Here is a 22,739-nt window from a genome sequence, read left to right on the forward strand (position 1 = left end):
TCCATCAACAAGATGTAATCCTGATCCAGGAGTCATGGAAACTAACCCCCTCAGTAATACCAGGATTAAAGGACCACCATATATTGTGAGAAAGATTCTCAAACTTTGGGCACCCCCGGGGCGGTTTATTAACCTACGTAGCCCAAAAATACAACTGGGTATCGGAAGTACTGAACGTGGGTTTCAATTGGGCTCAAGTGATCAGAATCACTGAAACACCGACAGTTGGGTCTGAACAGTGGCAAATCTTAATTATCAATGTTTATATCCATCCTGACAGGAAGTCACATCCAGAAAAACATGCAAGCCTAACATCACTGATAAAAGTGATGCAAAGAACGTACTCAGGATGCCCATTGTTTATCTCTGGGGACTTCAACTGCGATCTAAGTGGCAAAAACCGGGCAAAGCAAAAACGTCATCGACCAACGGTGGACTCAAGTTATCAACCAGCTTAAGAGAACTAGGTCTGTCAATGCTGAACGGTAACACAAAGGGGGACAGGCCGGCAGGCATAACATATCTGAGTGGCAGGATCCACTCAACAATTGATTACACCATAGTAAGTGATGAGCTAATCCCAGGCATTGATGCATTTTATATCGCTCAACGTCTAGAAACTGATCATTTCCCCCAAATAACAAGCTTGAATACCGTGCCCATCCTGGCACCGAATATGACTTCTCTTTTACACCACGCCTCAAAGTTCAACTTAAAAAAATTAAAATGGCGCAGAGAAGGGCCCCAAAAAGATGAAGTTCTTGTAAGCAATTGGGAGCAAATGATTCTGGACTTGCTTCATAAGTTTCCAGCAACACCAGGGAAACAGGGTAATTTAAACTTTAAGAAGGAGCCTTGGTTTAATATGGAATTAAGAACAAAAAAAAGAAAGGTCCCTAAAGAGGTCCGAGCACTTGCCTCCCAAAAAAAACGGTGGTTGAAGGTAAACAAAGGTAACCTGAATGAAGCTAGGAGCATTTACAGGAAGTCACTGAGGATGGCAAAGTCCTCTTTCAAGGAAATGCTCTGGAACAAACTCCTAAGCGCAGGAAAACACCCTAACAGTCGTGACTTTGTGGTATTATTAACGATCTAAACAAAGGATCAAAACTTCATCAGGAATCAGGTGTCGGTGCTGATTCCTGGTCCCTGCACGTGCAAACCTTATATTGTGCAACAGCCGCAGGCCTCGTGAATGTCTTATGGGCAACAAATGCAAACGAGGAGGAAATAATTGGAAGAAAGAATAAGGAAATTAAAGGCTTAGAGTCGGAGGAGGATCTAAAAGAGCCCACCGATTTCCTCGATTTAACCACCAGAGACGAACTGAGCAAAATAATATCAAGACTGAAGACAGAAGGTGCAGCAGGCCCGAATGGGCTTCCAAACGCAATCTTCAAATATGATCCGGCCTTTTGGGCAGAGACCCTAACGCCACTTTTCAACCACATTTACAAACAAGATCAGGTCCCTGCTTCATGGAAGGGTAACATTATTTATCCAATATTTAAGCATGGTGACCATCGCAACCCAGCAAACTACAGGCTTATATCTTTGATAGATGTGGAGGCTAAGCTCCACGCCTCTTGCATTCTTTCAAACCTACAAGATTGGAAATGAGAAACAAACAGAATTCCCCGGTTTCAAACAGGATTCAGGCGGAGAATGGGAACAATTACCAGCCTGACCTGCCTGTCATTATTAATGGTCAGAGCGGTAGCAAAGGGAGCACGGCTGTACGCCTGTTTTGTCGATATCAAGTCTGCATTCGACCGGGTCAACAGAGAGCGTTTGTGGGGAAAATTAAAGAGCTGGGGTGTGCCGATCCAACTTGTAAAGGCAATAAAAGCATTATATAAAAATACCTGGGCAAGAGTGAAATTGGGAAATTGAGTCTGTACAACGAGGAGTATACCAACGTACCAAGGTCTAAAACAAGCTGTGTTTTAGCTCCTACCCTTTTTAATCTCTTCCTCTCCGACCTCTCGAGTGTGCTGGAGTCGGCTGAAGTTCACCCACCATCATTGGCTAACAATCGAATTCCTTATTTACAATACGCAGACGACATAGTATTGCTGAGTAAAACGCCAATTGGCTTACAAAGAGCACTAAACAAATTAGCAGCATACTTGAAACAGGGCTGGAATTAAACAAAGAAGAAACAAAAGTGGTCCGTCTAGTAGACCCTCAAAAGCTTAAGTATAAATGGATTGCGAACGGTGCAAAGGTGGAAGAACAAGGGTCATATAAGTACCTTGGAATTATAATATCACAAGGAGCGAAACACACGGAGCACAAAACAGCAATACAAGCAAAAAACCAATCCTTAATCTTCGCTTACCGTTTACTAAAAGCAAAAATGGACTGCCCAAATTTTAAGCACCTGTTAAAAGTTATGACGGCCCAAATTTTACCCACCCTACCCTTCGGTCTGGTTACTTGGTGTGGCAAGGAAGCCGACCTATTAAATGATCTACAAATCAAAATCTATAAAGCTGTTTTTAATCTTCCAAAATCTGCCTCAGCATCACTAGTCAGGCTTGAATTTGGACTGCAAAACCAGAAATTCAGGAGCATGAGCGGCTTCGTGAAACTCTGCTACAAACTTAGATCTGCAGACCCAGATACAATGGACTGGCTAAGCTGGGAAGAAATTAAAAACGAAGGGGAGAGCGGAACCCCGTGCACCTGGGGAAAGTATTTGAAATCCTGTTTGAAAGAGTTGGAGCTGGAATCAGCATGGGAATCCGGGATGGATAAAGCAGGCCTAAGTAGATCGGCCAACGTGGCAGCAAAAAGGAAATCCTTTCAAGAAGATAAATATATACTTACAAAATGTCGGCACGGCTGGACTATTATCAACTCTTTTACAGCAGGAAAACCACATGCTTACTTAACTTCTCGTTTCAGGGAGTATCTAAAAAATGCATGTATAGATTACAGGATGGGTATGCACATCTCGAAGGATCTCCTACCATCCTGGAAAGGTACCCACCAGATGGAGCAATGTCGGCTATGTGGTTACAAAACAGAAACCTTAGCCCATTTCCTTTGTGTATGTCCGGCATTCACGGCACAGAGGCTACGACTTCTGAAATCCATCTTTAACGAGCTAAAGATCCGCTCCTGTAGATAAGCCGTAACAAGTTGGTTGGGAGGCAGTTCTATAATTCTGGCATGCCGGGGAATCAAATTCCTGGCAGAGGTGAAAAAACTTCTGGGCCAAACCGAACAGGGGGAAGGCCAATGAGGCGGGACATTATGGCCACCCTAACTCCAGGGATTGTAAAGGAAATCTTGAACCTGCAAAAACAGAGAACCCTACATAGGTGGAGTTTCTCTGGATGAAAGTTTTAAATATTGTTTTACATTATTTCCTAGCTGCTCCTAAAAAATTTTGTAAAACGTATTACATTTTTTACTATTATTTTATTATGTGAAAATTGTAATAATTTTAATTAATTATGCAATAAACCTTTTTGACTTTGACTTTGATTCTATGTCTGTGGGGCATTTAATCTTTGCAGTCTGGGTATGCACAGAACGAAAGACTTCACATAAAACACTAATAAATGTTACTCTATTAAGGAATTTATTATTTGTAACAGCATTGGAGTAATCTATGTCATAGTATGTGCTTGCAGAAGAATGTATATTTGAAGCACAAATCGAAATTTCAAACTCAGAATTCAAGAACACAAACGCTCCATTATACACCAGGAGATCAGATCACCTCTATATCAACATATCAAAGAAAAGCATATCATGCAGAAAGATATCAGGTTCTGTGGCATACAAATCATTATTCCTGCTCCTAAAAATTTTAGTAAAACGTATTAAATTTTGTACTATTATTTTATTATGTGAAAATTGTAATAATTTTAATTAATTATGCAATAAACCTTTTTGACTTTGACTTTGATTCTATGTCTGTGGGGCATTTAATCTTTGCAGTCTGGGTATGAACAGAACGAAAGACTTCACATAAAACACTAATAAATGTTACTCTATTAAGGAATTTATTATTTGTAACAGCATTGGAGTAATCTATGTCATAGTATGTGCTTGCAGAAGAATGTATATTTGAAGCACAAATCGAAATTTCAAACTCAGAATTCAAGAACACAAACGCTCCATTATAAACCAGGACATCAGATCACCTCTATATCAACATATCAAAGAAAAGCATATCATGCAGAAAGATATCAGGTTTCGTGGCATTCAAATCATTATTCCCAGGACTAGAGGAAGGGATTGGGAACTGATGATTAGACAACAAGAAGCTAGATCAATAAGTAGGTGCAGAGCGGTTGCTCTGGGGTTGAATAGTGACACAGAACTCTATCACTTCTTAGAATAATACCCTTGGGAAGTGGAGGTATAGGAATGCTGTGATATTTGCAGTCAGGAATTGGCACTTTTGACTTTATCCTTCTATCACATCTCAGTTTGGAGCTGCAGTTGGATGAATGTTTGATGAATTTGGCATAGTAAAACTATAGATACAGTTTTAGCAGTGATAGTCACCCCGGAACACTGGATTATTTTTGGGTTATAGGAGAAAGAAGTTAGTGAGATATAAGATGGATTAAGTGAAATAATGAGACCGGACTTGGGGTCACTTTATGTGGGTATTCTTTGTATATATAGGAATTATTTTGAATATGTTAACACAAAATGATAGGTGTCAGAGAGGTAACAATAGATTGTTGAGTCGTGGACTGTGGACCACTAGGATTATAGTCATGGTTGCATGTCTGCTTGTTTAAGCTTTAAATTTTTTGGAACATCAGTGATTTGGAATAATTTAATTGTTCATGTAAACAGGAGATACATAAATGACAGTTGTCTGAGAGGTGAGGTAATATTGCATAGCAACGGACTGCGGACTTTAAGGTTTTTAGTTAATCTTGTAGGTAGGCATTATTAGCTTGATGAGATTGTAACATGCGTAAGTTGTATTGGTATTTTGAGTGGATTGGTTTGTGGAAGTGAAGCTTGGGATAAAAGGAGCACGCCATCTTAATATTTTAGGTTGTCAGGGGTAAGGTTTAAAACGCTATCATTGGAAATATGAAATTGTAGAGAGGGAATGCAATATGGGTGTTAAATAATTGACTGGTTGCCGAATATGGCCTGATATACTAGGTTTTATAATTGAGATAAAGTCGGAAATGGAATGTTAAATGGTCATAATATAACCAATGGACCACCTTTAGATCAAGTCAATTTGTGTGCGGGCATAGCCAGTTTATATAGGACTAGTAGAGAATATGACACAAGAACATTCAGTTTGCAAATAGGATGTTAATTTTGCCGGTATATGAACTTGGAGAGCAGATTAAAAAGAATACTATTATTATGCTAAGATATCGTTTCTGAGAGTGGCAGAAACATAAACAGTGTGCCTAAGACTGGAAGGGACTGGATAGGAAGAGTAGATTTCCCTGTGAAAAACAGGTTGTTAGGTTGTCCTATAGACAAAGACGGATAGCGGCTGTATAGGAATCCGCTATTCGATCTTAGATGATCTATGATTGGTAGAAACAGAAACAGTGTATGTGAGGCTGTAGGAGATCAGATGATAGGGATACCAGAGTGTGGGAGGGCAGGTTTGATAAACAGGCGAGGAGGCTGTATGTATTTTCGAAAAGGAAGATTTTTATTGTCAGCAGTAGAGAGAGAGTGTGTTTCAGACAGTCTTTCCCCTTGGACTTCTCCTTCTCAGCCTTGAGATGAACTTAAACTTGTGGGGGATCCTACGGTTGATGTTTCCGGGGCCTCTTCTTTGGTGGCAAGGGTTCTTCCCGGAGGCTCATAGGAGGAAAAGAGAAAACCGTCAGATAGGGATTTGATCAAGGTTTGTTGGTTTTCTACCCGTCACCACACCCTTTGGTGTTGTAGAATATTCTTCTTCTGTGCTCAGGTTTTCAGAGTAGGGGGGGGGGTTATTTAGTGCTTAGGGTAGGTACATGCAGTGAGGGAGGCTTGTATTAAGTGCCTAGGGTACTTTAATGCGGTGAGGGTGGCTTTCAATTTCACACACTTAATTATCGAGGTGGCAAAGGAAAGAACCGCATTGACAAAGATTCCTTAATTAGCCCGTTTTTTACAAGGTCTCATCTCTTTTTCATGCCACAAAGGAAAACAAACAGCAACAAAAAAAAAACACGAAGAAGATTGTTCCCCTACCCGTAGCCCACCCCGTTCTCACCACCCGCTTTCCACCCCCCTTCTTTCAACTCCCTCAAGCCGCTTTCACTCACCGGCTCCACCGCAACTCTCCAGAGTTGCAGGCGCTCCCCAGCATCCTCCGGAGGACACCACCAGTCCTCACACCAGTCCTCTTCCAGCTCTCAGGATTCTCTCGAGGGTCTCGCCTCCTTGGTCTCGGGTCCCACATCTTTAGTCTTGGGTCCTGCCTCTTCAGTCTCGGGTCTCGCGTCTTCAGTCTCGGGTCCCGCGTCTGCCGATGTTCTCACCCAGGGTCTGTCTTCGCTCCTCGACTTCCATCCTGTTGTCGGAGCGGTTTGCTGCGAACAAACAGGAGGGGGGTATTGATGTTGTAGTCCCCTGACAGAGTACTGGTCTTGGCGTCAAATCCGCTTCTGCACATCCTCCCACGGTGACACCCCGGTGAGTACTTCTGCACGTCCTGCTCTTCCTCACACAGAGTGTTTCTGATCTGTTGGGGATGGAAACAACAGGAAAAGAGGCAGCGGACTGCATAGGAAGCAGGCATCCTATCCAGTCGGGCTTGGATCAATATGGACATGTGATTCCAGCTTTTTTACTTGTGACGGCCTAGTAGTTAAGATTCTTGATGGGAAAACAGATAGCGGACCTGATGGGAGATGTAGAATTAAGTATGCAAAATACGGGGATGATAACCCTCTGACAGGATTGGCGACTGTGAGATTTTAATGGTGGTAGTGGCGGGAGATTCGCATCACAGCGGATTTATCAGACCAGCTGTAGATGCGGCTTTACTTTGGAGGCTGACCATAGCCTTGGTGCAAGGTATGTCATCAAGCAAGCATGTTATGAGGGGTAATTGAAGAGTGTGTATCTAATAGAAATATAGCAAGTATACACTACCCAGATATACTTATATATATTTCTTTGTTTAGACTCAGATGTGGATCTCGTATAATCACAGAGCAATATTTTGCAGTTGGAGACGATTTTAACAGATGGGTTAAAATTACCCGGACATAGTTGAGGATGGCGCGGAGCTTTTGAAAAGGAGATCAATTAAAAAAAAGGGGGAATAGGAGATAATTTTGGTGATGTATTTAATATGCATTATTACACCTATATTTTGTACAGGTTTTTGGCAGATCAGAAAATTATTGGAGGTCATGCAATATCGTTGTTAAAAGCAAAAAGAGGCAAGTCAATCAGGAAGGATTAACTAATAAATGTAGTTCTAAAAACACTGTCAGTGATTTGAAGTTATGTTTTCATGCAGATTTCGCATAATATTCGGCGAGGAAGGCATTTTTGCTACCCAGAAAGGATTGCATATAAATTTCAGTATTCCTCTGTGATTTCGATTGTTTACAATATAGGAGGTATGTTTAATAAATCCTTTTAGTTATTGAGATGGATGTCCTAAAGTACATGTGGGTGCCGTAGGTTGCTATGCATGAATAGGCGTTCACACTCGAGGAAGAACCTTCAATGAACTGCTCAGTCATTACGATAGTTGTATTAACTACAGGGGTTTTAAACAGTAGCACGACATATGATAATGAATATCCCTGATTAGATTACAAAGCCAACAGAGTGGGGTGCATTATATAAGCTTAGAGTGCCTAAACATTTTTTTTTTATTATAGGTATATCTTTCCAAGATTGCAGAGTGTTAATTAGGAAGGTTTTTATGCATTATTGTTAGAATAACTAATATTGGTTCAAACATATATTTTTTTAATTTTTGGTTGCATGAATTATCGTTAAAATATACCATGTATTGGATTGTGATATCATGTTTTCTTTACTTTAGAGCCCTGATGATGTCCCAAGGGGGACGAGACGAGTAGGCTGTACAAATCAATAACTGTTATGTTTGATGTTGGATTATGATACATTTGAACATTTGGGAAAAATTCCTGCAAATAAAGAACTGAACAGGAAGCTGGCATCGGGATTTAATTATTCAGACTACAATATTTGACTGTTGATTGATGGGGTGAACGCGCTCCTTCTGTATTATTTATAGACTTTCTAAGTGCCTCATAACAACTACAAAACATTAAAAAGTGCCTCATATCCTGTGGAGATTTTCCATCGCAGGCACATGGTGGGAGGCTCTGCCTCTATGTGCACTGCAAGGATGGGCCAAAAGATAAGTAAAGAGTTCCAATCAAAATGTTGTCAATAGAAAACGGTCATGAATACTTTTAAACCAAACAAGATAAGGTTTAATTGATTACACAGTTTTCAATTAAAATACCTTTGCACAGTACACTTCCTCAACTCCACTTCTTCTCTGGCCTATGTACAGTTTTTAAAAAGTTCGCCTTCACTCAGATTATATCCCTACAGCAGATTTCCTCAGGGTCCTCAAATAGGTCTGCCCTTCTGAAACTAATGAAGCATTCTCTAGCATACTTGAGACAGCAGATACGGTTAGTATGATAAAGGGAAAGACAGTCCTTTTTCCTTACTAAGGGCTTTGTCCTTCTTACAATTTTGTTAGGAAACTCTTTCGCCCGAATCAGTTTCGGAATTGTCTTTGAGCGAATCGTGCTCTGCAAGTCCAACTGACCGATTACGATGCTTCCCATCATCGTTTGGTCGGATTCCCATTGAAATCAATTGGAGCCTGTGTTCCGAACGAGAACACAGGCTCCCATTGAAAAAGGGGTGGGTGGAGCAAACCTTGCACCCTGTGGCAGGCACCCCATGGTGCCTGCCACATTATGCATAGTTGGGAAGAGTGGTCCCTTGGGTGCCCCCACGGGCCCCATGCGGATGCCTCCGGGTGAAGGGGGGCCTGCAACTGCCCCCAAATACAGATTACGACATCTGTTTCGTGCCAGGCAGACCAAATTGGAACTCCTGTCAGAACCAGTTATTGTAATCACTCCTCCATTAATCGTGTTTATAGAGTTGTACGAATCGGCGGCTCCGAAAGACCCAGGCTGTCCGAATGCCTTTCAGTAATCATTTGGGCTGCCCGAACATTTTCTTATAGATGGGAAATGTGTACAATTCATTCGGAAACAATGTTTCTGAATTAGATTCTGCAATACCGAATCCCATTTTGAGCATTTCCTAAGGAGATCGTAATCGGCCCTTAGTCCAGATTTTCATCCACAGCGATATGGAATGAAAAGTCAACACATCAGAGAGAAAGGTCATCCCTAGTCCTTCATGCACTACAAAGGATAGGATGCTCTGTGGTAAGCAGAGTATTTGTCTCAAAAAAGTGTTTTCAACAAGTTGTAATGCAACATGCTCAGTGTGACCCCACATCTCTCTCCCATAGGTAAACTTCAAGATGTATTTAGCTTTATAGATTTGCAGGAGTGCCCCAATCGGTCTACTTCTTAGGGCCTGATTTTGATATCATTAGGAATGCCATCCCAGAGCCATCCAGAGTCGGATCTTCAAACCTACTCGTACACGGATTCGGTTCCACCAAACAACGCAGTACAATGCCCAAAACCTTTTACTTAGCAAACGACTCGGTCACTCTGGTTCCGTCTTAATTTTCCAAACGAGAAGCCTCCGGATACACAGAATGACTGACTCCGAATGCCCAAATATCATGTGTACTTCCTATGCGCCAAATCGGTTGCCACAACCAACACGTCAGAGCGTCTTGAAGGGAGTATTTCAGCTCCGAATTGCGCACAACATGATTCCTGTGACAGAGACTGTCCAGAGATGTAGCCCATCTTGCATGTTATCCCTATACTCTACTTCTACGATCAGTACTGCATCTCCAACCGATGTGGTTGTCACAGACGGTAAGTCGACACCTACCCCTACACACAAACACCATTACCCCGTGAAACGAAACATAAGAGATAGCAGGTGCTAAACTACAGTTAAATATGGGGTGGTGGGAATACTACCAGCAAACTGAGAGGCACTTTTGTTGTGTGGGGGCAGTAGTTCTAGCAGTTCAGACACAAAGGGGTGCTGCGGGGCTAATACTCCCAGCAATTTCCATGTAAAATCGTTAAGTGGAGGTCTAACACTTCCAGCAATGTAGAGCGAAAACTCAATGTGGGGGTGGGAGGGGGCAAATACCCTCAGCAATGTATAGACAAATTGTGTGCTGTGGGGCAAATACCCCTATAAATGTTGTTACTATGTAAGGGTTATGGGGCAAATACCCCCAGCGATGTAGAGCCAATTTGGGGGTTGTGGGCAAATACCCCCACTAATGTAGATGTAAATCTGGGGTTTGGGGTGAATACCCCCACTAATGTAGATGCAAATCTGGGGTTTTTGAGCAAATACCCCCACTAATGTAGATGCAAATTTGGGGTTTGGGGCGAATACCCCCAGTAATATAGATACAAATCTGAGGTTCGGGCGGCAAGTATTCCCAGTAATGTAGTTGCAAATCTGGGGTTTGGGGGCAAATAGACCAAATAATGTGCACTGGGGGCCCCAGGGGGAGTGTAGCAGAAGCAGTCTCCCCCTGGGGTTTTTCGCCCGAATGGAACGGGCCGGTGAGCGCGAGGAGAGCGGCGCTCGCTCTGGAACGTTCAGGAGCTGCGCATTATACGCGAATACCGGTGCAAGAAGGCAGCAGGAGGGTGGGAGAGGTTGTTCCTTGGTGGCAAAATACCACCCGCCCACCCCAAAAAAAAATTATATATATTTCTTTTTTCATGCCACTATTAGACAGGTGACTCTGGGAGACGGGTTTGAAAGGCGAATTTGGGGGGGGGGGGTAAGTCTGGAGCGGGCTTACCCATCCTTTTGGACTGCTGAAGGAAAGGTAATAAAGCAAGGTTTTGGAAAAAGTAAAAAATATATATATATTGATGGTTTTGGTCAGAAAGTTCAACATTTAAGTAATGAATTGTAAGGTTTTTGCCCATTTTACCAAATTGTGTATACAGAATGAAATAAAGAGTATTGCTAATTTTAGAGAGTTTACCTGATCTAAAGAAAGTGGCCTTTTTTGCTATACTGATAATGTGTGGTCTGTTTCATTTTGGGCGAATGAGCAATGTAACTGGTGCTTATGCAAAGTGTCTCAATACCTTCAGGGGGAGTGCATCCTACAGGAATGTCTAAATAAACATAAACAAAGGTCATGTTTCATGAAATGCATTCCCACAGTTGCAGCAAACGTAGCTGCCAACTTTGTCTACACAACATACATACAAATCGTAGTATTGAATGGTTTAGGAGGGTGGGCACCTTCATGTAAAGATACAAGGTATTTTGAGGTTTCAATTCAAACTACAGTTCACATTCGGTGTTCTGTCATGCATATTGATATAAGCTCATATATGTCATGCTTTGAGCCATTACTTGGCTTAGTTATTGATTTGTCACTCGTTCTATGATGGCGGAGGTTCGTGTTGGAACACTCTGAATAGTCCTTCGTTGAATATTATGATCATATTTAACAGTATCCTGCACCAGGAGATTGCGGTAGCGATGATTCCCCCTGAAATACCGTGAGCACGAGTCGGTATATGTTTGAGTATGTTTTCAAAGTCTTTTTTTGGCTCGGTTATCAGCCTGCTTGTGCATGAGATTAACGCATTCTACCTGCTCCATGATGGCAGATGTATTTGTTGGGTAACCTGGAGTAGTCCATCGTTGATTACGCTGAACAAGGACGCCAATATTTTGCACGAAGAGATTGCATTCGTGACATGGTGGTGAGCAAGAGTTGATCTGAGTAGACCTTGAGGAGACTTGCAGCTGATTTCAGAAGGTACGATATGTTAAGGACAGGCTGTTTGTCTGGCATACCTAGCATTAGTACAGATTATGGCTTACCAGCGTCATTTTATTACGGGTTCGAGGATACTGAACTATGTAGATGCAATTTATTGAATCACACGACGAGAGAAACTGGTAAACGAGAGTTCTAAATCCTATTGGGTAGAATAAGCTTCATTGGCAGAAGCTACGAGAAAATATTTGGAAGAGCGTTCAGCTCTATTGCAGGTATTTCAGATACTATGAGAGAATACATCTTTCACGCTTTACATCTGATAGTGTTAAGCAGTAATGCTAGCATATGTTATTTCTACAGATATAGTTTTTTCACAATTGGGGGAGTGGCCTCCAGTTTTATCAGCGGTTCTGAGTGTCGAGTTTGGAATCCAGTGTTGATCCTTTACACATTACTGCATGAATACACCAGTCTCATGATGGTACATCAATAGCTATTTTTCTCGACCACTGAAAAGAATTGGGTATCATTGTGTTGTTGTATATGTGCGAGATTCATTTGGTTCAATGCACTTAGTAACTTCAGACATGAACATGTTTTATTTAAAAAAAACTCTTGACTGGCATTCATCTTGTTGTATACACCACTGTTTGATTGAGCAGTTCACTTGATAAAGTGGTACTATTGTCGCAAGATTCGAATATTTTGGTCATTAGCGTTTGGGAGGTAGTTTGCGCTTTGAGCTTAGAGATTTGGTCATTCTAACAGAGGCTTATGATAATATGTCACGGTCTGGAGACAGATTCATGTGTGTGTATTTCTTACAGATACCAGCCTTTAGCATCTTGTTACACATCGTTATTGCAAGTAGATAGTGGTAAGTGGAACATGGTTGATTTTGTTCAACACTAAGTATTTTACATCTTCTATTTGGTTTCACTTTTGTGGATTTTACTTGACTAGGTGATGGTTACTTTACATGTCTTTTCAGGTTTGATGCATATCTCTCAAGACTGTATTCACATTGCAACGTGCTGTTTTGATGAATTTATACACTGGCTGCCAGTTTTTTTTTCCAAAATGTTTTGGCCAGTTCTCCTGAAGAAGGGATATCATCCCGAAATGCATTGGGACCGGCAATAACATCAGCATTGTTTACAAACTATTAATAGCCAAATCAATTACTGATTTTTTGTATAGGTTGAGCAATCTGAGTTTAAGTTTAATTGAAGTTTAATTGATGTACACAGGAGAAATTGATACATGTGGAAATGTCACATGTTTGTGAAATGCATACGTTAATGCTTCATATTAAAAATGAGAAAAATATACAGTTAAAAGGTTTCTTGTTGGAATAATTGGTGCAAACGGTAGGTTTGCAATTCGCAGTGCGGACAGGATCAAGTGAATTAACACACTTGAAAATGTTACTAGTATTGTTTCCACGGAGGGCAGCTTCCACCTTCCTGCCCAGCACGCACACGATAAACAGTTGAGTACTACAGGTTACAGTTACAATTTAGATTACACAGGTGTGCATAGCACAAACCCATTCCTTTATCTAACTTTGAGGAATGGGCAGAGTGGAGATGCAAGTGCTCTAAGGACCGTTGAAAACCCAACAAAACCTCATCATCTACTAAATGCTCCATTAAAAACCTGTGAAATACTGGGGGGCTGATGCGCAAACAAGACAGACCAGCCACCTACAGCAGCTCAAGGACTGTTTGTTTGTGTGCGTGGGGAATCTATCTTAGCCTATGCTGATACATACAATGGGGGGCCGAAGCACATAGAGCCCTGGGCGTTGAGTCCAATCAGAAAGTGTTCTGCATACCCTTGGATTGGCCCTGCTTGCAAGTGGGCATTGGTTGATGGGCTGGTGCACCAGTGTCACCTGTGGGCCACGATTTTGGGGCCTTCGTAAATGACATCAAGAGACTGACTCATCATCATCATCATCATAGTAAACTTTATTTCGATTAGTGAAAAACAGAATCATAAAAGTATGGGCATAACATATTACACAATTTAAAAAGACCATACAATTAAGTTTATATCCATAGGCATTATTATATTACCATAAAATGATTTACAAAAACATTTAAAAAGATCACATATATTAAAAAGAAGAATTTTAACAGTACAAGTGCAATTGATATTGTTACCAGTCCGTACACTGATCTCATAGATATAGATCAACAAATATTCCATGATGATAATCAATATCAGTTTCTAATGATGAGTGCCACTCTGATAAAAGTAAGCACAGCGTTACATATTGCTGAGGTTGATAATGAGAGTAAATGTTCGTATCCCTCTTTATAATAGCGAGAACCAAAAGTTAACAAAACCGGCCTGATAAATCGATTTCTTGGATCTTTGTACAAAGAACAAAAAAGTACAAGATGGACAGTGTTTTGTGAAACTTTGTTATTACTAGGACAAGGGGGTAGACTCTCACACCACCCCACTGATGTATGTTAAGACAAAACCTAGTCAAATAAAAGTGCCATTGGGTATGCCTTATATATGAAAGGTATGGTTGCTGCAGCAACCTTCCCCTGTGGTATACCGCGCTATCGCTATTTCTCAACCCACCTAACCTGGTACGATAAGCCTCTTTAATTAATAGCTTTGTCTCACTTCCAACGGTTTCAGCATTCGAAAACATATAGCAGAAACCTATCTTGGAAAAGGTTTCCCTGACATATAATAGCCATGGTATCTTCTCAAAATGCTCAAGCTTGAGGCAGTCTAGTAAAATTTCCTTTGTGAGTTTCAAATCATCAGAACTCCATACCTTGCTCCATAGCAGCAAGGGGGAGACGTGGATGATGTCACTCAGAAATTCAAGACCCACCTCAGTATGGCAAAGGATGTTGGAGGTACCTGATGATACACATAAAAGGTGCTTTATGAACTTGTTTTCCATAGTTTGGATTTTGTTGCAGGAGTGCGTGCCCCACACTCCCGCCCCGTATGTTGCAACAGGGATACATTTTGCTTTATATAAAGATTTTAATTCTGCAACCGGCTTCTGGGCCAATTTGCTGGAAAAACGGAAAATGGCCTCTATGGTTTGGGTAGCTTTTTGCACCGGATGATGGAGGCTCCCAACTCAAGGTTTTGTTAAATAAGTTCCCCAGGTAATTGAAACTATCAACTTTCACAATAATTGAGTCCTTCACCATAAGCCTGCAAGATTTTACCCCTTTTGGGCCGCAGACCATAGTGAAGGACTTTGGGAAATTGACCCTTAGATCTAACCCCTGCATAAAGGTTTCAAAAGCATTTAAACAAGTTTGCATGCTATTAGCAGTTAGGGTCATTAGGACTGTGTCATCTGTATAAGATAACATCGGTATCCGCTTACTATTAACCTGGGGAAAATCTACACAGCTTTCCAGCAGAAAAGCTTCCAGACCATTGGTGTACACCAGGAACAAAAAAGGGGCCAGTATACACCCCTGACGAACACCCTCAGGCAATGGTATGGACTTTGTCTTCTCCCCGGCAGGGCCAAAACTGATCCTCACCGTTGTGGCAGCATGCAGTCTACAAAGGAGAGTGACCAATGGCTCTTCAAACCCCATAGACTCCATCATTTGCCAGAGTTTATTTCTACATACGGTATCAAAGGCACTGGATAAGTCCATGAAGGCCAAGTGGATACAACCACGCTTGGCCCTCATGTACTTACCCATGATTAGTGCCAAATTTAGGCACTGCTCAGTAGTGCCTTTTCCTCGCCTAAACCCGTATTGGAATTCAACAATAATGCCAGTTGACTTGGCCCAGGTTTCCAAACGGGCCAGAATCACCCTACCCATTAGTTTGCAAGACGCATCTATTAGCCATATTGGTCTGTAACAATAGGGGTCACCTTTATTGCCCTTTTTAAATATCGGGACCACTACCGCCTCCTGCCATGAAGTCGGTATGTGACCTACCTCAACTGCTTTAAACAAAAGTAATAAGAGTGGTGCCCACACCTCTGTGTTATGTTTGAAAAGGTCCAAACACACTAAGTCCGGCCCTGGAGCCTTTACTGAGGTGCCCTTTCTTAGTGCAGCCTCTACCTCAGAAAGAGTCAGTGAGAGGCTAAGCGTATTTGCTGACTCCAACTTGAGGTCAAAAAAGTCAGCTGTCCTTTAGTTCTGAGCTTTGCCTAAATCGTCCCACACCTTTCTTTTTAAGCCTGTTTTACGCTTAATAATGGCATCTCTATATGTTTTCCTTGCTCTTCTAACCAAATCTCTATCCCGTGGCACTTGATGTAATGCCTTCGTTAGGCTAGATTGAGCTCTGGAACATTCTGCATTAAACCATTTACAGATATTTCCCTTTTTTCCTCCCCCACAGGTTTTAGGAGGTGGGAAGCCGCATTACCTAGAAGAGCCTCAAAGTTATCGATTATAACTCTGGCTCATTTGAAGGGGTTAAGCAAGCATCTAACCTTTCTTTGTTTGTCTTAAAAATCTCCAGCTCTAAATGACTTGCATCTACCTTGTCCCACTTTAAGGTAACCTCCTGATTCTGACTAAATTTGATTGGGTGCTCCACAATCTGCATTCTCTTGAAGGTGGGACACAAACTCAAAATTAGTGGATTGTGGTCACTTGCTGAATTTTCCTCAATCTGGAAATCATTAATAAGATGGATATATTTTCTAGAGACCCAGGCAAAATCAATCACACTCGTCTGACCTCCCGTGCCATGGAAAGTAGGGATACTCAAGGGTCTTGAGAAGTTAGACATATCCAGGGCACAAAGATCATTAATTATTATAATATTGTTTAAAGCCTCTCCTTGTTTTGAGTGCTTAAAGTGTGCAGAAGGCTGATCATTTAGGTCTACTAGGCCACAGACTCTTAAACCACTAAAATTACACAAATTACAATTAAAATCGCCTACCCACATAATAAAAAGAGGAAATATAGGATTAGTTACTTTAGCAATCTCGTCCTGTAGTTTTTGTATGACCACTGTAACACTCCGGTGCAACAGGTATCCCCAATCCTCAATCACACTCCAGAATCTTTGATTTGAGCACCAAACACTGGTTCGACCATAATCTCCCAATAAGAGTATGAAAAAAGGGGCATCCGGAATATAGATGTCGCCTCCTATGTAGAAATAGAAGCCAAGTAAGCGATAATGAACTCCACGCATGATAACAGAGACAAGATGAATCTAAAATAGCCCGTAAATATCCACTCTTTTAAATGGTTGTGAATGTGAGTAGATTGTATGGAGTGAGCAAGGTGTGTTGTGGATGTGGTGCAAATTTGTACAGATAGTGATGTTTTTGTGAAAATTGTATTGATTTGTATATATTTTGTATATGCACCAAAAAATGTCTTTGAGAAAAATGAAAAAGAAATAAAGCAGTCAGAAAAAATGACTTAATAAACTAGTGACGTTAGTAAAAATGGACCGGTATGTTTCATTCATAACAGGTTCTTTTGTTAAAAGGATTTAAGCCAAGTCCAGTATTGGCAGTTGTGTTGTTGTTCACATGACAGAGGTAGTGTCATCTCCCCCCCGACCAACACTTTCAGGTCATGGCAGGTGCCGGGAGGTCGCATTGTATGTAGGGTCCTTGCAGGGAGCCAAGTCACATCTGGACAGTCCGACCTACACACCACCCCCCTGATCATCAGCAATGTGGCTTTTTAAAAACACCCTTGACAGATAAAAGCACAGAGACCCGAAGAAATAAGATGGTCACGGATTGTGTAGCTATTACTTTCAGAGGGCCTGAGCATCATTGTGATCCCAATCCGACCGTGGGTCCATAGCATGTCATGTATGTACAATGAGGAAATGTCATTGTCAGGTAGGTACACTTAGCACGCCAAATACTATGGAAAACACACATTTGACGGTGGAACAAGAATTACCATAACCACACATATGTATGTATCACAAAGTGAAGGCATGAGTCCACCTCAACACGCACTGAAACATCGAAGGACAACAGAACTACAATCTACTCACAATAGTATGACATTGTGATGCGTCTGTGTACAGTAATGACCAGAGGATATTGGCCAAGACAACACAGTAGGCCACAGACCTAGCCACTCAGTACTTATTTCAGTGACTCCAACTACAGCAACACAGAAGTGGTTGTGTCACAGTCGCCAGGGAAATATTTGTAGACAAAATCCATCTTGGATTTGAAAGAAGCATCGGCCAACAACAATGTATGATAAAGTCACCATGTGTGGACTGGGGGCGCTGCACACAACTCCCAATCTGTATATGTCTTCGGTCATCTTTGGTTGATGTCATTCGCAGCAATTCAGCATCTAGCTACTCAGGCTGTAGTGTGTGCCGCAAATTAATAATCCCATTTAAAAAAAAACATTTTTTATGTTCAAATAATTTTTATTCAATAAAAAAAACAGAAAGCAAATGTACAGGCTTGATATGATACAGTCATGTGGTTACAGTACGGTAATCAATGAGTGAAAAAGAACAAATAAGAAATGAAAATAAGAGAGATCAGAGCCACAACGTCATCATTGATTAGCATTTGACAGTCATACATTTGACATTGACGTTTGAGGTATAGGTCTATAAGTAAAGTGTCAAATGTTTGGTCATGGGAAACATTGCCGAGCTTCAGCAAAGCAATAATACAAAACAACGTGTCTATGATAACATTGTGGGTTTAGATTGATAATCAATTCTATAAACTATACAGGCCATATGCCAACGTTATGCTGATGCGCCTATAAAGCTTACGAGCCTAGTTGTGCAACCAGAATGAATTCAGCAAACAATGCGTGTGCCAGGGCTGCCTATCGCAATATAATGTGCATATATAATCGAAGGGACCTCATGGTGGTTCGAAAGAAAGAGAGGTCGCGTCCAGTGAAGACCAGAGTCTCTTGCTTGTTTTGCGCCATGGGGATGAGTTTAGGGCCGGATTGTCCACCCCTCTAATACAAGCCAACCACTCCCTCCAGGCATTGAAAGAGACCTCAGAAGCACAAGCGGCACCCGCAAAGCGGGGGGCGCAAGATGTGGGCGAAAAAGGCTCAATAAACACTCCGGTGCAACAGGTATCCCGCAGGTAAAGTTCCGATGGCCGCTTTTAATCCAGCAGGGAGGGGGCGGGAAGAGGACTAGCTGCGGCCGATCAGCGCCGCTCAGAACGCTGGTCCTCGCAGTCCCACCTCAGTGGAGAGTCAAGGTGCAGGGTTGAACGCCACTCCGTGTGCCCCGATGAAAACAGCACTCCCTCACGGACTTTGGCACGAGCGGCTCCCGCGAAGCGGGGCCGCGAGATGTGGGCGAAAAAGGCTCAATAAACACTCCGGTGCAACAGGTATCCCCAATCCTCAATCACACTCTAGAATCTTTGATTTGAGCACCAAACACTAGTTCGACCATAATCTCCCAATAAGTGTAAGAAAAAAATGGGGCATCCGGAATATAGATGTCGCCTCCTTTGTAGAAATAGAAGCCAAGTCAGCGATAATGACCTCCATGCATGATAACAGAGACAAAATGAATCTAAAATCGCCCGTAAATATCCACTCTTTTAAATGGTTGTGAATGTGAGTAGATTGTATGGAGTAAGCAAGGTGTGTTGTGGATGTGGTTTTTAATTTGTACAGATAGTGATGTTTTTGTGAAAATTGTATTGATTTGTATATATTTTGTATATGCACCAAAAAATTTCTTTGAGAAAAATTAAAAAGAATTAAAGCAGTCAGAAAAAACGACCTAATAAACTAGTGACGTTAGTAAAAACGGACCGGTATGTTTCATTCATAACAGGTTCTTTTGTTGTGTGCCGCACATTAATAATCCCATTTTTAATGTCCCGATTGTGTCCTGCATTAGTAGTAGGAGTATGCATGAGTCTCAGGACATAGGTTACAACAACAGTGTCGGTGTATTCAGTGCACAGCCCAATGTGTAAGATAAGCTGCCAGCACGGGTGAAGATGCTGGGGGGGGGGGGGGGCTCAATCTGTGGCTCGCCAACACAATTGACATAGTCATCCTCAGGCAAGGGGATATGGGTATATCTTGTGAGGATGTAAGATATGTGCAGGATTAAGTCTGCTTTGTCCACATTCGGCACTGAAACACAGTCCAGAAATGTATGAGCACATCAAGGAGACCTTCAACAAACACATATTACCATCAGGCCCTAAGGCAGTATTTAAAGGGCACAATGGGAGCCTTTGTGGACACACACAAGTGCTACCATTGATCCAGATCAGAGGTACCAAAATGTTGAGAATGCCAACACTTATGGAAGTGGGTGTACTGTTCCAGTGTCACATGTGTATTCGCTTACAGTGCAATGTGCTTTCCTCAGCACAATCAGAGATATCATCACAATGACTACATCTCCCATGGTCTCACCATACCTAGGACATTTAAAGTCAGAATGCCAGCAATACCAATGCATGTGTATTCTACTGGCAAGTGTGGTGATGCGTTTTGGAGCAGTCTGACCCCATCCATGACTTGAACATTGAGGGCCTGTACACCTCAAAGGAATGGACCGCCATCCAATATTCTGGAATCATGGCATTACAAATTTAGCAATCATCCATCCCAGGGCATAATCCAAGGGCAAGAATGACTTATAACTGAGTACCACGACCGACAAAGGGTAACTCACCACAAATGCCAACACACAACTCAGGCAAGGCTAGATGGAGCAAACTTGTTCTGAACATCCATGGCAGACAACAAGCTGCAGACAACACATTCCACATCTTTATATTTACTCAAACAACTACTTTTGACTACTTACATGCACCTAACCTACACATATGTACATATCAACATTATCTCATGGCCTGCACTGACTATACTTGTGCAGATATGACCCCTCATACATCCACTTCAAAGTAGATGCTATTCTCTCAAAAGTATCATACACACAAGCACGTCATAAGCCCCCTATGCTTCAGCTAGATGGAAAAGCATGCCTGCCCCGCAAGCTACAGTTTTGTACTCAACATCTTGAAAGCCGATTCTTATAATCTCACACTGGCGCTGCCCTTCTCACATCCACACCTACATGCACAGCACTACTCTTCATCACTATGTACACAGCAACTCTCACATACATGTCATGCACACAATGTACGTTATTCATCAACTCCTCAGAAGACGTCAAACGTGACATGTCAGAAGGACCACACTCATCACCAGCTGCACCCTCAGTAATGTCTTGGACTGCACTCATATCACAATATGTAGCATCACCGCCCAATCTGACATGCACACCTTACACATCACCACATCTCATAACAAGACACTTACTTGCTCAATGGATATGTTACAGTCATTCAGATATCACCACACACCCACACTACTCTGCAGATTGGCATTTCTAAAACAGATGCCTACATAGATGCAGAAAAAACATATCTCAACAATATGACACCTCACATTTCACCATTCAGGACCCTAAATACATAACTGGTGTATACCCTGTACATATACTTATCCACTTTGGTAAATATGATAAGTTTAACCTTGTCTCACAGTGGCCCTGTCATATCCACATATGACTTTCAAGCTTCATACCCCCATTGACTACTGCCCATCAACAACTATCCTCAAACATTGCCCTGTTACAGACATCTATCACAATAGTGCCACAGACAACACCTCAAATCACCTGCCAGAATCAAACTTTTTCTTGCATGTTATACCCCTATCACATCTACCTATTCCTACCATACATTGTAAAGGATGTAACCACTCTCACAAGGTCGCATACTCTGAATCACACACCTGCAACACAAACCACTCACATTGTGACAATGTGTATACTCCAGAAGTCCTACACAAGAACTGCCTATTAGCTTAACTCATTCCGCACACTCTCTGTCAACCTACAAATTGTTCCAGCACCCATTACATAGGAGTTTCCACTCCATTTCAAATTTGTGAACACTACTCTCTCTCAACCCTACCTTTGCCTGAGTTAGCTTATCACATACATTATCCTTGCAAAACTCACCCACAGCTAGGCCTCACATTCAAAACTCCACAATCTCACCTGTGTGGCAAATAAGAGCATGGATGTGACACTGGCTCCTGCAGCATCTGCACAGCAGACGGACACACAACACATGGGCACTCACTGTCCATTCGGCTTACCACATGTAGCACAGAGTAACCCATCAGATATAACAGCAATCCTAGTTCAGCTATGTTTGATCTGGAACAGCATCAAGCATATCTCAAAAAGACACCATGGTCACTCATGCACAAATGACAACCTACACACAAATCATATGCTAAACTACAACAGATGTTTGGTTGTAAAAATGAAATTCAAGCTTGGATAGACAAAACAGATCATCAACATGATGTACCCAAATAAAAGCAGGATGGCATAACTCACATATGAATAAGAAAGGACTGGACTATTAAGAGCACAGACACCTTGCAGAACTGGAATGTCTGCAGAAAGTGTAGTCCTTGGAGGCAACACGGTCAGAAGACTGTGGGAATACTGCTCCCCTTACACTCACCATGGGCTCAGCAAAAGCATCAGATGAGTTCACAGCTATGAAGGGAATTTGCCTACAGTGTCATGCCACCTGTGGTAAGGTTGTCATTGCCACTAGTCTACCAAATATAAAGAAGACACAGACATGGGTCCAACAGCATCAAGTCACTTACAAGTATTTTATCATTACTTTGTGTACAGGGGTGTGTCCAAAGTCACTACAATGTCGTCAAAAACCATATGTACCCAGGTGTATCGATGAGACAGGTTCCTTTTTGAACATCACAAACATATATGCTGCATGCTCCTCCTAGACTGTTGCATTTTGAAACACTTGCACTATGTTGAC

At 41.8% G+C, this 22,739-nt stretch overlaps 1 long non-coding RNA gene across 1 annotated transcript in view; it reads left to right on the top strand.

Moving 5' to 3' along the window:
• The first annotated feature begins 12,709 nt into the window (after window positions 1-12,709).
• Window positions 12,710-22,739, top strand: part of LOC144761976 (uncharacterized) — a 76,589-nt gene continuing 66,559 nt past the window's right edge. Inside the window, exon 1 of the long non-coding RNA XR_013595990.1 lies at window positions 12,710-12,761. This is a non-coding gene — a long non-coding RNA (uncharacterized LOC144761976). The remainder of the gene's footprint in view (window positions 12,762-22,739) is intronic.

Source organism: Lissotriton helveticus, chromosome 6, assembly GCF_964261635.1.
Source record: "Lissotriton helveticus chromosome 6, aLisHel1.1, whole genome shotgun sequence".
NCBI classification, from domain to species: Eukaryota; Metazoa; Chordata; class Amphibia; order Caudata; family Salamandridae; genus Lissotriton; species Lissotriton helveticus.